The following is a 16,894-nucleotide window of genomic DNA, read 5'->3' as shown; positions in this document are numbered from 1 at the left end:
ATGTAGATCTAAAACAGTTTATCCCCTCGATGCCTAACTTTGTTAGGAAGAGGGGTAAGAACTTAAAAGACTTCTTTGAGGGGAGAAAGAAAACTTTTTGTGAAACTAGAAATAAGAAACTTGGTGCCTCAAAATGTGGACACTGTAATCAATGTCAGTACATGTTTGACCAGGACACCATCACAATTCCCTCTAGAAGGTTTAATTACAAATTTCATCAGCACTTTAACTGTGCAAGTAAAGGGGTGGTATACATGGGTATTTGCACTTATTGTTCTGGTTTTTACATCGGAAAAACTGAGAGGCAGCTTAGGAGAAGGGTGTATGAGCATCAATATGATATCACTAGATGTAAGGACACCAATGCTTTTTTTAAGCACTCCCAGGTATGTGAAAGGATGAACCTTAAATTTATGGTTTTGGAACAGGTACTTCCTGACCCACGAGGGGGTAACTGGGAAGTTAGGTTAGAGAACCGTGAGTTGTTCTGGCAGTTAAGGTTGAATGCTTGCACCCACCCTGGGATGAATGAGGCTTTGAACATCAACAGTATTCTAAAAATGAGAAGAGCACGTTTATAGAACTGATTTAGTTGATCATGTTTTGTACATTTCTTTGTACTAAAGCTTAGTGAACAAACAGAATGTTAAAAAATGCTTTTGTTGTAACCCAATTTTTCCTAGACTTTACTCTGTGCATTTTAATTGTTTTGGGGGACAGAAGTGTATTTCTTCCATGAAAGCACTGTAGGCAACAGATTTGTTTTACCTTAGTTTATTGTAATAATTTTACATAGACAATGAATTTTGCACTGCATTACATTGCCTAAGATTATCCAATCGAGCTATAATTATGTTTTACATAAGACATGTATTTTTGACTTGGAAAAATAAATTTTATTACTTGCTACCTTTTACTTCAATCATATTAACCACATGGTTTACTTAACTGATGGGTGGAGTTTTAACCTAATTGTTGATGCTATTTAGAAGTTGTTTGGAATGGACAGCTTGTTTGCCTTGAAAAAGCCTGGTAATTCACTAGGTGAAAGCGCTTGGCTTATTTGGGTGTTTGTTGTATTCAACTACCTATTTGGAGAATTTGCTGTACAAATTAAAAAGAATTAATTTTACTTGGTGACTGGAGCACATTGTTCGGATTCTGTGTGCTGTGGATTCTGTCTTACAGGGTCTATAGATAGCCCAACTTTGTGCAGAAGGATGACTGCTGCTGTTCTCCATTCATGAGGCACAAAGCCTTTTTGGAGGCTACAGTTAAATAGCAATTCCAAAGGGCCTGATAGGTCATATGTCTTGCTATTTAGAAGACATCCAGGGGTATTGTCTTGGCCTACTGATGCAGTGTTCTTGGCCTTAGGGAGAGCATTAAGGATGTCTTAATTATTTTCACAGAATCTGAAATATGCTAGGCCAGACTTTTCACTTGCTCTTTTCATTTACTCAGTTAGAAGAACAAGGCTGCAGTAACTTCTGAAGATACTCATGCAGACAGGATGACAGAGAAGGTAGTGGAACAGCAAAGGATCTAAACACCTACGGAGCGACAGGCAGAAAATGGGAATGGCTCAGAAAGTGCACCTCTGATATTAACAGACATGGGTTAAATTGTTAAATAACTAGAAAACTATCAGATAAGTTGGCCCACATACTAAGAGTTTATAGTAAATAGCCTTCAACACTTTGCCCTGGTCTATGAAAGGAGCTACTGTAAGCTTTCCAGCTTTAATGTTATGACTGTTGATATCAGCAAACAGAGTATGAGCCTGATGCTACAGACATATATAAAATGTTGCTGTTTATTAGAAAGTAAACCACTGATCTACAAGGAACGCATTATATTGTTTATAAACAAGCATTTCTGTAACTTTGACAAGCAAGAACATTATGTGATGAGTTTAATGATTCCCATGACACACAAATACATATCACACCACAAAGGCAGTCTTAAGACTCAAATAATCAAGAGTAAAAAGAGAAATTAAATACATGTAAGATGTATGAGAAGATACACAGGGAGCCAGGACATGAGGGTAAAATCCACAGTAGGCAGGTAACCGCCTCAGAGTGTCTCTAATACTTCAGCAAACTGACCTCTAGCTGAAGTGAATAAAAACTGAGTGTGGTCAGAGGGGTTGCTCATTGCAAGAGTGCAGAGAAGACAACAAGACTAATGTTATATGTACAGTGCACTTTAGGAGCTTCAAGAAAGACACTGCTCAATACAGAAAAAGATAATCAGTTAAATTCAAAGCATTAATCTTCACTTGTACTCGTGCTACATTTTATCATGCCTGGGAATGCTGCTGATGTGATGCCAGCCATTTCTACTCCCCTAAAGAGAGTAGCTCGCCTTTGCTTAAACAAGCGGGAGCTGTGCCTTTCCTTCCTTCTCACACTGCTTTCTGAATGTCATACAACAGTTAAAACTGTCCTGTCTTTTGGCATCTTTATACAGTTTACAATGACTGTGATCTTCACTTTGCAGTTAATGCTTGTGTGAGTCAACAGAAGGATCTATTTTTTATTCTGTAAATATTAAGTGTAAGGTGTTTTGTTATATAAATTACACCAGCAGAATTATAGATTGCGGATAACAGGGGGGTCAGTAATAATTTAGTTCAACTATTAAGGCATTAATGGCATCTACGTGGAAGGACCAAATAATGTTATGCAATCGATTAGTATTTTACCAGTTAAGGTATGGGATACAAGGTCTGGATCACTGACATAAGGGAGGCAGTCTATCATACTCACTTACTTTTTATGCTAAGTTTATTAGAGTCCATTCAAAGGGACAGTGATTTCTGAAATGCAAACTGGACACTGTCGAGTCTTTAAATAGCTGTACCATATTTCTGTTAACACAGGAAGAACTTTAGATTATCAATGCCAACAGCAGGTGATGCTTACAAAGTTTATTTATGGACTGGTAAAGTCCGACTGGGTCAGAAACCCATTTTCAGCAGAGACCCAGGGAGAAAAGCTCCATAGTACAAAGTTTGGACATTAAATTTAAACAATATTAATATCAATACTTAATTTATGTTCAAAGATGTATGCTAAGAACAATACTGGCAACAAAAAATATATAGAATCTATAACATTTGTGCCATCAAGAAAATAGTAACTTTTAACAATTTTAATAAAATAGAAATTATATTAGTTGACAAAAACAGTTTATAGAGAGCGTGATTACTGAGCTATCAAATACGTTTTGGAAATAGAAAGTTTTGAATTTTAAATAACAGAGGTAAAAGTAGTATGAAAAAGTCAAGCATTAGTAGTAAAGGAAGTTTAGGGAGGGAAGAAGAGTACAGAGATGAAAGGGAGATAGTGGAAAACGTTGCTTTAGGCAGTATTGAGGGAAGATTATAGTATGGGAATGGAGAGGTTAATTGAGCAGTGTTATAGGTAGAAATGGGTGAAGTCTGTGGCAAGTATGAGTGTGGAAGTTAAGGATCAGGAGAAAGTGAGAAGAAAGTTTACCATAAGGGAAACTCAACATAAAATGGAGGGTAGAAATAATGACTGTAGGCTTAGAAGATAAACAATAAATAGAGGGCTTAACTGTAGATGTTAATAACTAGGATACAAGATTAATGTAAGAAGGCATAAAGGTAAGACGAAAAAGGGGCCTGGGTAAAGCAATGTCTTTTCGGCTTTTCCCCATTAGGGGTCGCCACAGCGGATCACCAGTCTGCTAATGATTGTCAGTGGATTTTTACGGTGCCGAGGTGCCAGCCGGATGCCCAACCTTCATGGAAGGCACACCCACACGCACCTACCTGCATGTCTTTATCGTAGTGAAATTGGTATATTTGTGCTTAGGAGCATGGACAGATGTGAGTCTTCAGGCAGTAGTTTTTCAAAGTTAATTTGAAAATCTTAAGGGATTCGATGACACAGATATTTGGATGTAGGGCATTCCATAACTTAGCTCTTTTTCAGGTTTGTGCACTTGTAAGAATAGTTTGTTAGTAGGACAAAGGATGATTTTGGGTGGGATGTAAGGCAACAGGATTGATTGCAGGACAAGGCAGCTGCCTGGATTGTACATTATTTTATGAGTTGTGGAAAGACTGCTTCACAAGTAGCTCCAGCTGGACAAACAAAAGACGGAGGAGGAATATACATGCATTCACAGAATTAGGACTGACAGCACCTGCAACAGTAAAACAGGCACAGTGAGACTAGAAGACAAGCAATGCAATAGCAAGAAGTATCATTTAATGGACTAAGTACATTAAACTCTATGAAGCCTGGAGTACAATTGTGTTATGAAGCCACTGCAGTGGAGGAATGTCTCTTCCCCAGAGGGGCACTGATCTCTGAGTTGATTACATTTAGTAAAAAGTTGCAGGACTGTAGCCCGCAGATGGTGGGTGGAGTTGGGGCCTTTGCCCCCCTCCACAATACATTCAAATGTTGACATTTTACGGCTGATAGGTTTGTATTTTGTGTGTGCTTACATGCAGATTTCTTTGATTTGAGTTTTTATATTTACATGGGGAGTTTGCTGTTTGAGCTACTGTATATTGTTGCAGCTTATGCTATGTGGGCAACATAATCATGCAGTTTCTTATTTTCTGTAATACAAACAGACTTTAGCAATCAGTGCTGGCTATGTTGTTGTAATGCAGTGCTGATGTTGTTGTGTTAAAGGGATGGCAGTCAGTGAAGACAGTTTCAGCAGACTGTCACACATCCACACCACAGGAAAAAAGACAGAAGAGTCACAAGTTCCAGTACAGTTTCATTAAATCTTCAGTGTATGACTGACAGGTACATCGCCGCCTAGATCCGAACTGCTCTGTCCTGCATATTATACCAGCTATACTTAACAATGCAGTTTATGATATGGGGCAAATGAAGATCAGACAGCTAAGTTACAGCACAGGTTATGATGCGAGAACCAGCTACAAGTCACTGCTCAAACAACGTAATAAGAAGGTAAAGCCCTACTAGTGCTCACATCTCAGTAAATTAAGCAGAACTGGACAAACATCATATAAGGAAATACTGAATTTAGAAAGGAAAGATAGCAGAGCCTGTAAATATATTTTTATTAGTAGCAAAGGATTTCTGTACGCTGTAATTGGAGATGAAATAATGCTAGTCTGTTGTAGAAGAGGAGGCATATGTATGCGTTGTGACATACTGACGACTGAGAGACAGGGTCAGGGTCATGGAACTGAGCAATGTATAAGTCTCCATGACTTACGATCCTAAGGATGATCATTATGCAAACAACACATTTCTGCACTGAGCTAGTATTTAAGAAAAATAGCTGTGAATGTTAAGACAAAGAGGAGGATAGTCATAAAATAAGGAAACAAACAGATCAATAAACTGTCATCAGCTAAACCATAAAGCACCAAAAAGACCCAGCAAAGTAATGGTTTACAATAAGGAAAGAATGTCAAACACTTAGGATTTGAGATAAAATGCTGTCTTAATATTTTAAGGAACATTGGAAAACAATGGATGGTTACTGAGGCTAAACAAATCAGAGAGAAAAGGAACAAGTAGTGACAAACAAAAGGCACAATTCTGAGTGATTAGCTAGCTCTGTGACACAGAATTTTTACCCCATCCAGGCCCACTTGATTTCAGCTAGTGGAAGTAAGTGCAGATAGAGTCAGCAGAGAAGTGGGAGTAAGCAGCTGTTGTTGGGCTGTCGATCCAAGGGGAAGGGAACTGGTGGAATCCTGCTGCTAAGGGCATGTTACATACTGTTACTGGGATGGAAATGAGTCAAGATGCCTCTAAATAAACATAAAGCAATAAGCTTCTCTGTGAGTGGTAAAGGGTAGGCTATGCTGCCTTAAGCTGTCCTTCTCTGCCATCACTTTGTGTGTTTTTAATCCTCCTTCCTCACACTTTCACTCTTGCCCTCCTTCAGTTTGCTTGTTTATTCCAACATGTAAGTACATTCTACAAACTGCCAATAGTATCGAAATATTTTTTTTCCGTAATCTCTATTGCTTGCATTTCTACAGTTTCTGAATCTGCTTAAGTCCATCATCAAGGCCAGCTAGGACAACCCCAGTCACTATCTAATGCTTGTTTTTCTCTGCTACAGCCCACGGCCTGGTGGAGACACAAAGCTCCTGACTATGCTGGCAATGATCAAGGCTTGATTAGCAGCCTGAGCCATGCAGGGAAGGTGCTGGGGGAGGGGAATGAGTGAAGCACTTAAGAGTCCCACAGATGAACTTTCCTTTCCTGAGGGGAAGCCTACGGCTTCCGGACTGCATTGGAAGCACCCTGAGGGATTACTTAGGTTCTGCAACAAGTAAACAGTGTGCTTTTGATAGCAGTAAACTCAGGTATAGCACAGAAAGCACATGTGCTTCCTGCATGGTGGCAACAGGTTGGTGAGTAGGCACAAACAGGGTGTAAAAAAAAATTCTCTGCCCTGCAGTGTGTTGATAAGTCACATTCCTACCACCACTTCTCACCCATATAAAACTAAGCAAATGGGCAAGGTGAGCTTCAGATAGATTCCATTTGCTTCAGGTCACTGGGATGTGGTAATGAAAATTATTACCTAAGTTTCTGGTGTCATTCAAAGGGGATCCAGTATCTGTCCACCTGGGATGACATGCTCGACAAGCCACATTGCTTCGCAAGAGATGGCTTGCACCTCTCGCCCTTAGGCTTTCGAATACTGGCCAAGGCTTTTGCCGCCTCCATAGTGCCTTTTTTAGGCAAGGCTCAAAATACAAACCCACCACCATAAACAGCACAAGTAACCAAAAACTGAGGGTAATGCTACTCAACGCCAGAAGTCTAAACCTCAAAATCCATGCACTCGAGGTACTCCTCAGTATGGAGAACACTGATATCTGTACAGTAACAGAAACCTGGTTTAAGGCTCCAGAAAGCATCCTAGCACTACCAGGCTATAACTTATACCATACTTTTCGGCCACAGAACCCAGAACGAAACACAAAAGGTGGGGGTTTATCCATATTCATTCAAGGATACCCACACCTCCAGGTTAGTGGCACAGCACAATGCCTCAAGAGATCATCCATGTGCAACTAACAACGGGCAAAACTGCAATTCAAATTGTAGCTTGCTACAGATCACCCACCATGACCCAGGACCCCCAATCTGCATTTCTGGAGACACTGGAAAATATGAAGGTCCTACCACACGCCCTAATATTGGGTGATTTCAATTACCCAAACATTAACTGGGAGAACTACTCAAGTACTAACTCCCTTGCCCAGTGCTTCCTAGAATTTATAAACTCGAACGCCCTGGATCAACTGGTCAACACCCCCACCAGAGGTGAAAACATATTGGACCTGGTCATCACCTACATGGGTGACTGATGTTCTACACCGGAGGTCAGGGAGGCTGGTTAGATCAGACCATAGACTAATCACTCTGGATATCCACACTCCACCCCCACCCCCAATCAAGGAAACCACTGTGAAAAACTTTTCAAAAGCAAACTTCACATTACTTAAGACTGAGGTAGAAAGGTTCACACCCCCCATGCTAAAGGACACTGCTGTCTAAGCTGCTGAATCCCTTAGAAAGGCACTTTATGAGCACCTGTAAGAATGCATGGATCATGCTATCCCAAGTAAAACCAAGACTCACTCCTCCAAGAAAAGGAAACCAGTCTGGTGGACCCCTGCCATAAATAAGCTATACAATAGGAGGAGGAAACTAGTACAGAAAAGAGTAAAATCCCAAGAAGGAAAGACATCCCTGAGCAGTATCAGCAAGAAACTACAATCCATCATAAAAGCAACCAAGACTAGCTTCGAAAGAAAAACTGCCAAGGACTCCAAAGATAACCACAAAGCGTTCTTGAGCTATGTCAAGAACCTAAATGGAAAATCGCAGACTGACTCTGAGTTAGTGCAGAATGGCACAAAATACACTGAAGCAACTGATATTGCCAACACTCTGGCAGACAGGTTTAGTGCAAACTTCACCCCCCTCTCACCCCCTAAAGGGCCCATAACCATGCCAAAAGAATGTAGAGCCCTGGCAATCACTGACACACAGGTTAAAACAGCCCTATCCAAAGCCCAAAACACAGCTTCAATGGGACCGGACGGTGTCCCAGGCTGTGTCTTACACGAGCTCCAAAATGAACTAACCCCTCACCTACAAACACTGTTCAAACTCAGCCTCTCTACAGGCTACGCACCTATAGAGTTGTGCACAGCAACAGTTATTCTGCTCTACAAAGGTGGAGCCACAACGGACCCCAGGAACTATTGCCCTATAAGCCTGACTAGCCTGGTCTGCAAGGCTCTGGAGCACATCATTATGGAACCCATTAACAGAGACATTGGGAACCTCCAAACATTCGACCCTACCCAGTTTGGCTTTGTTAAGGGCAGATCATGCCTCCTAAACCTGGTGGACTTCTTTGAGACAGTTACCAAGGCTTTAGGTGAGGGAAAGGAGGTCCACACAGCCTACATAGACCTCGCAAAGGCTTTCAACACCATTCCCCACTCTGGTATTATAGACAAGCTCACCAGCCTGAACATAAACCCCTATGTCACAAGATGGGTTGCCAATTGGCTCATGGATAGAACCCACACGGTGAGAGTTGCAGGCTCTAGGTCTGACTCTAAACCAGTTACAAGTGGCGTCCCCCAGGGCTCAGTCCTGGGACTCCTCCTGTTTGGTATATACTTCTCAGAGGTACAGGCAAGCACAGGAGGACTATGGCTGACCAAGTTCGCAGATGACTGCAAACTGGGGGCCATAATTGACTCTCCGGCTGATACAGACATCCTCCGGAAGGGTCTCACTGAGATGGATACCTGGTGTTAAAATCATGGCCTCAAGCTAAATGCAAAAAGTGCATAGTCATCCCCTTTGGAAAAAGCAAAGTACCCGCGAACTACCACACACGTGGTAGTCCCCTAAATACAGAAAATGTAATAAGTGATCTGGGGACCCAAGTAGACAGTAATCTCTCCTTTGATAATCATATTGCCAAGGTGGTTAGAAAATCCTTCTATGTGGCCCACCTAATCACAAAAGGGTTTGCATCTAGAACAAAAGAGGTTATTGTGCCCCTCTACTCATCAGACCCATCACAGAGTACAATGACCCATTTGGGATGTACCTTACAAGATACCTGCAACAGCTGGAAAGACCACAGAAGTACCTCACCAAGAGGAATACTGGCCTCAAACAGATGCCCTATGCAGCCCAACTGAAGAAACTCAAGCTATACTCGGTTGCATACAGCTTCCTCAGAGATGATCTCTGCCTGACATACAAGGCCATGTCCAACCCAGAAATGATGGACATGCTCCACCTAAAAAAAAAAAACAAATCCCCAAGAGCCAAACGCTCTAGGAATCTAAACCTCACCACAATGATAAATAGGACGTGCTGGAGGGATAGATTCCTGTCCCAGAGACTCCCCATGCTTTGGACCAGGATTCCAATCTACATTAGGCAGAGCCCCTCACTAACACTCTTCAAGGGAAATTTTTACGAGTGGATGGGAAATAGAAAATGTACCCTGGGGATCACTGCAGTGGCTCGGCTGGACAGAGGCCCAGGGAACTAATGGCTTTGCTGGACAGAGGCACAGGGAACTAATCTAAGGGAGCGGCAAAAGCCAACACATTCTGGCTAGGCTTATAGATGCCCTTGGGCAGATAGCTTAGTACTTACCTATGAACCTATTAAACTGTATTCCCTTTTCTCTCTCCTTACTTTTTACTCCTCTTCCTTCTAAATTTACCCTTACAGTCTTACAATGTGCGTCTTATTTACATATCATCTCAAAAGATGTTTATATGTTCATAGGTTGGTACGAGGCTATCAGCCCTAGGGCCTATACAAGCCTAGCCATAACAATTCCCTGGCTATTTCTTTCCACATTATTTACTTCCCTGGACCCCTGTCTAGCAGGGTGACTGACGTGATCCCTGGGGTGAATTTCCTTTCTCCCATCCAATTGTCAAGGTTCCTTTTGAAGAGGGCCAAAGAGGCACTCTGCTTGACATGTATGGGCAATCTATTCCAGAGTCTGGGGGGTCTCCAGGTCAGGAACCTATCCCTCCAGCATGTTTTGTTTATTTTGATGACAAGGTTTAGATCCCTGGAGTGTGTGGCTCTGAGGGATTGGGATTTCTTTAAGTGTAGCATGTCCAACAGCTCTGGGTTTGACATGGCTTTGTATGTTAAGCAGAGATCACCTCTGAGTAGACGATATGCGACAGAGTATAGGTGGAGTTTTTTAAGGTGGTCAGCATAGGGCATCTGCTTTAAGCCTGTGATTCTTTTAGTGAGGTATTTCTGTGGCCTTTCCAGTTGTTGCAGATGCCAAACAGAGCATTGTATTCTATAATGTCTCTAATGAGGGATGAGTACAGTGGGGCAATGACCTCCTTTTTTCTGGATGAAAAGCCCTTAGTGATGAGGTGTGCCACATAGAAGGATTTCCTGACTGTTAAGGCAATGGGGTTATCGAAGGTAAGACCACTGTCCACCTGTGTCCCTAAGTCTCTTATCACACTTTTGGTGTTTAGTGTACTGCCACCTATATGGTAATTCAAGGGTACTTGTTTTTTCCCAAAGGGGATAACTATACATTTCTTGGCATTGAGCTTGACCCCATGGCTCTGGCACCAAGCATCTGTTTCCGTAAGGCCCTTTTGTAGAGTATCCACATAATTTGGGGATTCAATAATGGCTCCCAGTTTGCAGTCATCTGCGAACTTTGTTAGCCAGAGTCCCTTAGTGTTGGCCTGTACTTCAGAGAAGTAGATGCCAAACAAGAGTGGTCCCAGGGCTGAACCATGAGGTACTCCACTTGTCACTTGTCTGGAGTTGGATTTGGAGTTGGCTACTTTTACAGTGTGGGTTCTATCAGTAAGCCAGTTAGCAACCCATTGGGTGATGTAGGGGTTAATGCCCGGCTTAGTAAGTTTATCTATGATTCCAGAGTGGGGGATGGTGTCAAAGGCCTTGGCAAGGTCTAGATAGGATGTGTGAACCACCTTGTCCATGGCTCTGGAGACTGATTCGAAGAAGTCAATCAGGTTCTGGAGACAAGATCGGCCCTTCATGAACCCAAACTGGGTGGGGTCCAGTGTTTGAAGGTTGCCAATTTCTTTGTTTATAAGTTCCATGATAATACGCTCCATGGCCTTGCAGACAAGGCTCGTCAGACTGATGGGACGGTAGTTTCCGGGATCCAAGGTGGATCCCCCTTGTGGAGTGGGATAGCTGTAGCTCTGCGCCACTGAGGTGAGGTGAGGCTATGATTAAACATGAAACTTAGGTGAGGTGCAAGTTCAAATTGTAGTTCATGTAGTACACAGCCCGGGATGTCATCTGGTCCCATGGATGCTGTATTCTTAGCTTTGGAGAGCGCATTTTTTACCTGTGTGGCCGTTATTACCGGAATTTGGCAATCTTCTTGGATTGAGATGGGCCATTTAGGGGGTGAGAGGGGGGTGAGGTTGGCTCTGAATCGATCTGCCAGGATATTGGCAATATCCTTGGGATCGGTATGTTTAATGCCACTCTGTTGTAGCTCAGAGCAGATCTGAGCATTGCCATTTAGATTCTTGACATAGTTATAGAATGCCTTGTGGTTGTCTTTAGAGTCTTTGGCAATTTTATTTTCGCAACTAGCTTTGCAGGATTTTATGAGGGATCTCAGTTTCTTACTGAGGCTGGTAAGGGAGTTTTTTGCATCCTGGAATCTTCCTCTTTTCTGCAACAGTTTCTTCCTTTTGTTGTAAAGTTTGTTTATGGCAGGGGACCACCAGATTGGCTTCCTTTTTTTGGATGAGAGCATCTTGGTTCTATTTGGGATGGCACGATTCATGCATGAGTGGATGTACTCGTACAGTGCCTTAGTGTAGGATTCAGCAGTTGAACTTTCAGTTCTCGTCTGCATGGGTGTCATGCAGTTCGTCACTTCTGACTTGAGTAGCATGAAGATGGCTTTGGAGAAGCTTTTTATGGAGGTTTCCTTACTGGGGGGTGTGGGGTGGGATGTGGATGTTAAGGGTGATTAGCTTATGGTCAGACTTGACTAATGAGGGGGGGACCATAGGTGTGGAGCATCGATGTCCTATGTTGGTAATGACCAGGTCTAGGATATTGGAGCCCCTGGTGGGACTATGGATTAGTTGATCCAGGGAGTTGGAATTTATGAATTCCAAGAAACGTTGGGCAAAGGTGTTGGTACACGAGTAGTTTTCCAAGTTAATGGCAGGGTAGTTAAAATCACCCAGTATTAGGGTGTTTGGTTTTATTTTAATATTTTCTAGTATGTTTAGAAAGGTGTAGTGAGAATCTTGGGGCATGGTGGGGGATCTGTAGCAAGCTACAATTTGGATTGCAGTCTTACCTAGTGTTAGTTGCACCTGGAGAATTTCAGCTGCATTGTGTTGGGCAACTAGACTGGTGGTGTGAATATCCTTGGTGAATACTGACACATCTCCACCTTTAGTGTTTCGGTCCTGGTTTGGTGACCGAAACGTGTGGCAAGAGTTGTAGCCTGGTATTGCAGGGGTGCTCTCTGGAGTCTTGAACCAGGTCTCAGTTACTGCACAGATATCGATGTTCTCCATTTTTAGGAGTGCCTCGAGAGAGTGCATTTTGAGGTTTAGACTTCTAGCATTGAGTAGGATTACCTTCAGATTTTGCATGCTTGTACCTGTTACAGTGGTGGTTTTGTCCTTTGAACTTTGCCTAAAAAATGCACTATAGGGGTGGCAAGAGCCTTAGCCAGTAACCTGAATCCCAGGGGCAACAAGTGCAGACCACCTCTGGCAAAGCATCGTGGTCTGCCAATCATGTCGTCCCAGGCAGACAGATACTGGATCCCCTTTAAATGATACCAGAAGCTTAGCCAATTGTTGAAGTCAATCATTTTGTCCTTATATTGTGGCATCATTCTAGGTGAAGGCAGGATGCTACTCAGGCGTAGGGTCATACCTGCCTGGGCCACATGATCCGAGAGCTCTTCCATGTCTCTTTTCATGTAGTCCAGGGAGGTACGTCTCAAGTCATTTACTCCAACATGGACAATGACAGAGTCATATTTGTACTTGTAGTGGAGTGACTTGAGTGCATGTGTTATGTGGCGTATCCTGGCACCCGACAGGCAAATGACTGTAATTTTCTCCTTGTTCAACCTGGTGAGTGGGACATCAGTGTGCCGGACTATAGAGTCACCTATGACTAAAGTGTTAGGTACGTTGTCTTGCCTTAGGGGCTGTTGCTGGGTGGCACACTGGTGTTGTGAGCTATGTGACACTTTGGTTGTGATTGGTGTTTGTTTGCATTTCAGCTTCAGAGGTCATTGTTGCTTGGGCAGGTTACAGTTAAGGGCCTCTGCATATGTGGATTTAGTGTTGCTATATGTGGGTGTTGGTAGTGTGGGTTTAGAAGGGCTATGTGTTGCTTGAAGTGTAGTGTGGGTGTTAACCTTCTCCTCTTGACTGCCTAGTACAATATTGGGTGGATAGAGCTTTGCTTCCATTTTGGCTATGTAAGTGCATCTCTCACAGGCTGTAGTGTTGGGTGGTAGGAGGAGAGGGTTGTCTGTGTACATGAAGCAATTGCTGCATTGCCCCAGTATGCCCAGATTCACCAGGTGGACAGGAGAAATCACCGGAAGTTGACCCTTGGACATGCCTGGTTTGGTGCTTTTTTTTTGTAAAGTACAGGAGCTGTTTTCCCTTACTTTAGCAAGGAACTTTAAAAGATATTTTAATTGAAAATTAAGTCTCACCCACTGAAAACCATAGCTTCCAAAAGGACAAGGGTGTCTAGGAAAATAAGGACCCACAACATTTTGTATACAGCTACATTCTACTTCTATGAGGCAGTATAGATTAAAATAACAACCCTAAAGGTTATCCTCCAGTGGACTACAATTTAGTGTAGTTCATGCAGTACAGAGATGGTGAGGCAATCTTTCTGAAAGCCTGAGAAAACCCCGTTATTACATTTTGTATCAGTTGAGTCTGCAAAGTTCTGTCACCAAAAGCCCTGTAGCAGACCAACCAGGTGGTTGGTAATGCACATCTCACCACAGCAACACACTCTGCAGTGTAGGGATTTATAAAGTAGGATGCACATCATTTAAACATTACTGACATCCATGGGATGCACCCCAAATGTTACCTACACTGGCAGTGAATACTCACCTTACTGTTAACCAGTCACAATGTACAGGAGATAGTCTGTGATGTTCAGTCCTTCCTGTCACACAGACCTAATTATTTGCATCAGAATCTAACAATCAAAGTAGTCTATGCAAACGTTTAACAACTTCAACATCTTAGTACCCACCCAGAACCAGCTATGATTTCCAAAACACATGTACCTATAAGGTTATTTATAGACACAGTCTTGCAAGGTACTGACTATGGACTCTCACCAGTCTCAAAGAAGCTGACTGGTAAGTTATGATCAAAATTAAAATAAGCAGAGAACACAGAGAGAAGACGGTCTTCTCAGGAAAACACACTGCAATGAAAAGACAGGCTGATGTAAAAGAGACATTCTTTCAAATAACAAAATAATCAGGCCAGTCGTCAAAAAGTAAAACACATAAAATGTTCCACTGTGATTTTAGTAGTAGTTTTACAGTGTAAATCATGCAAGAAATGAATACTCAGATCTGTTGTGACAGATTAGCTAAACAGATGGACAGCTAAATAGGAAGACAACTTTGTGTGTGTGTGTGTGTGTGTGTATGTATGTGTGTGTGTATATGTATATATATATATATATATATATATATATATATATATATATATATATATATATATATATATATATATATATATATATATATATATATATATATATATATATTTATTGGGCCTGTTGACTTCTATCAGGAGTGTTTGTTACTGCCACTGTCTTTGGAAAGACCTAAAAGAAACTGGTTCAAAAAATTAATTCTACATTTGCCTATTAAATATCACATTAACAAAACTACCCAGACATGCACAATTGTCTTACTGATCTAAACACCATTCATTCAAATAAGCACAGTAAATCACCTGGTTTCCACAGTACCTGAGCACTCTTTAGGAGAAATGTGTTCAACAGTTCTAGACTCCAAAAATGTTTATTCTCCTGAATGACAAAGGAGGAAAACACAGCAATCCTTCCTACTGTTCCCTGAGAAAAATGCAGTGTCTGTACTATCCTCTGCTCAGGTGTGCCACCGGTAAAAGAAGCAGCACCTGTTCCAGTTTGATCAGTTCTACTTTGAAATACTTCCTGAAAAAAAGTGAGCCACGCAACCTCTCTGACCTACTCATGCACATATGTTTAATCCAGAAAGCAAAGGTGTGTTCCTGCCAAATTTTGAGCTTTTACAGGAACTGAAGTAGAAGATGTCAGCTGGGTCCTAAGGGAAACCTGGCTTCCTACCTGTTGCACTCTTTGGTTTCAGTCTTTCACCTTTAAAGTGATCCACTTCCCTTTCTTGCTTTTAAAGTTTTCTCCTGCTATTACTTTAGTTGATTTTATTATAAAAAGCATCTTACAACTTTAAAAATGTCACATTTCATTCCTTTTTTTTTTACAAGTTACTGGAAACTGTATTCCTGCTTTGTTATTTTCTCTCTTCTGTGTTCTCTCTCTCACTGCTCCCCGTTTCATTACTTACTACCAGTACATCTCCTTTTCGGTATTTATTTATTGTTTTCATTTATGTTGCATCATAAAACAGAACAATCTTGACAATGTCATATTGTTCCACTTATGCTATATTCAAATAAAGAAACTAAAGTCTTTTTTTTGTCTGGCAGGACTCAGTGCAGAAAAAAAGATGTCTTATCACAGACGTTGAACTGCAGTATTTACATTTCCTTGGTTTTGAAAGGATTAAGAATTCAGTGTTTACTTTCAAGGAGGCCATGACAGTAGAGTAAACATAAAAATAAATTGCTCATGGAATATACATCCATGTCTGAGTGTGTGTATACAGTATGTATATGTATATATGTATGTATGTGTGTGTATATACATATACATAAAGAGATACACATATATAGATTATATAGCACTAAATGCAATTAGGCCATATTAAATAAAAGCAGCATACAATGCAGTTATTAACAGGGGAAAATATACACATTTATGAGTTCATAATAGAAATGTTATAATGAACTAGAGGGCTCTACAATAATTCAATCAAAATTCCAAAGTTATTAAACAATTTTCAAAATCTATTGCAGGAAACAATGAAGTGAATGCTAGAAAAAAACTTACTATTTCAATGGACAATTATACAAGCAAAGTTTTATAGAAAATAGTGGTAAATTATTACCCAGAAGAAACAGGCTAACCAAATGGCCCAAGGCCAGCATGTCTATCATTATAATTGATGATCCAAGTTCAATTAAGAAACCAAGTACCAGATGTTTGCCCCAGGGGGTGGGGGTCAGGTTGAGTGGCTATAGGCCTTCTCTAAGGGTAGAGGTGGTGGGATGAGAAGCAGTAGCAATGACTACTTGCTGAAACCAAGAATATTAAATGCAGACTTCTGCAATTCATAGAAAGTGATAGCTGTGTGCAGAATGAACAAAGCTTAGAAACACAAGCATGTTCCTGCACTGATATCAGGACATGTCAAGCAATGGCGTGGGGGGCAAACTGAGGAAAGCCCTCAACCAGCAGTAAGGCAGAAATAAGGGCCTCTCCCCAGCTCTTACATGTTTTATATGATGCACTTCATCTCATTAAAATCCTTTCTGCCAAGGCCTGTTTGTTGAGACTGATATACCAAATGAGATTCAGATGAACAATTTTATGCATGGGCTCAAAGGCCAACTACCTATGAGATGTAGAAGGCTGTGTCCTATATATCTACCTACCTAATATAACTA

General features: G+C 41.5%; 1 protein-coding gene across 1 annotated transcript in view; it reads right to left on the bottom strand.

The window, feature by feature from the left end:
- LOC122790635 (AP-1 complex subunit gamma-1-like) overlaps positions 1-15,246 on the bottom strand; it is a 700,858-nt gene extending 685,612 nt beyond the window's left edge. The window contains exon 1 of the mRNA XM_044058159.1: positions 15,059-15,246. The gene's annotated coding sequence lies outside the window, so the exon portion shown is untranslated. The remainder of the gene's footprint in view (positions 1-15,058) is intronic.
- Between the last annotated feature and the right edge of the window lie 1,648 nt (positions 15,247-16,894).

The sequence above is a fragment of the Protopterus annectens genome, chromosome 16.part0, assembly GCF_019279795.1.
Source record: "Protopterus annectens isolate FY-2018-M chromosome 16.part0, PAN1.0, whole genome shotgun sequence".
Lineage (NCBI taxonomy): Eukaryota > Metazoa > Chordata > Ceratodontiformes > Protopteridae > Protopterus > Protopterus annectens.
The sequence above is the reverse complement of the archived record's forward strand: the minus strand, read 5'-3'. Positions and strand labels throughout refer to the sequence as shown.